Genomic DNA, 494 nt, shown 5'->3' on the forward strand with positions numbered 1-494 from the left:
TTTTGCTTGGTTTAAGGCTTAGCACTCAAGACTGGAATAGTGTGGACTGTAGAGTTTAACTTATGTATCGTGTTCGAGTTTAACTTAACACCAATCTGTAAAGCTTAATCTGTAACATATATATTACATTCGAAGTAGTGTAACATAATTAAATATTTCGAATTTTTACATAACAAGAAAAGGTGTTCGTAATTTTTATTTAGTACTATTAATAATAAGTTGCTTAGGTTAATTAAGCATTTTTCAAAGTCTGTTATTAGTTACGTTGGGAACTAGTATTACTATTAGTACACTTTCATTTTCAAATTTCAGTATTTGGTGTTTGTGCAGTACGCATCGTGCTAAGACACGGTAAGCCTAATTTCATTAACTAACGCGTTTCGTCGTAACTTGAACAGTTTCATTAGGCATAGGCTGATTAATCTTATGTCAATAAAAAAAATAGTAATTGGTATTCAAATGAAGGATTTTGTCAGCTTGTAATCGAAATTTCT

At 30.4% G+C, this 494-nt stretch overlaps 1 protein-coding gene across 1 annotated transcript in view; it reads left to right on the forward strand.

Moving 5' to 3' along the window:
- The window catches only part of LOC106459282 (ras GTPase-activating protein-binding protein 1-like), a 40,924-nt gene continuing 40,430 nt past the window's right edge, over positions 1–494 (forward strand). Inside the window, exon 1 of the mRNA XM_013918896.2 lies at positions 1–351. The gene's annotated coding sequence lies outside the window, so the exon portion shown is untranslated. The remainder of the gene's footprint in view (positions 352–494) is intronic.

This window comes from Limulus polyphemus, unplaced genomic scaffold, assembly GCF_000517525.1.
Source record: "Limulus polyphemus unplaced genomic scaffold, Limulus_polyphemus-2.1.2 Scaffold26, whole genome shotgun sequence".
Lineage (NCBI taxonomy): Eukaryota > Metazoa > Arthropoda > Merostomata > Xiphosura > Limulidae > Limulus > Limulus polyphemus.